Raw genomic sequence first — 227 nt, forward strand, 5'->3', positions numbered from 1 at the left:
ACTAGTTCCAAATCCTCCCTCTCCAAGCTTTTCCCATCAAGTGATGCTGAAGAATCATCAGATGCTGCTCGGCAGATCCATCAGTGGTTACATCACTATTAACATGAGTATCCATGCTTGCAGCGGGTGCATTATGGACTAGACTAGATGTGAAATCAACAAGGGCAAGACAGAAGTCCTCAGGCTTAGTAATTTCAAAATCTGGTTGATCATTATAGACTCGACTC

The sequence above is a fragment of the Sesamum indicum genome, unplaced genomic scaffold (assembly GCF_000512975.1).
Source record: "Sesamum indicum cultivar Zhongzhi No. 13 unplaced genomic scaffold, S_indicum_v1.0 scaffold00245, whole genome shotgun sequence".
Taxonomy (NCBI): Eukaryota; Viridiplantae; Streptophyta; class Magnoliopsida; order Lamiales; family Pedaliaceae; genus Sesamum; species Sesamum indicum.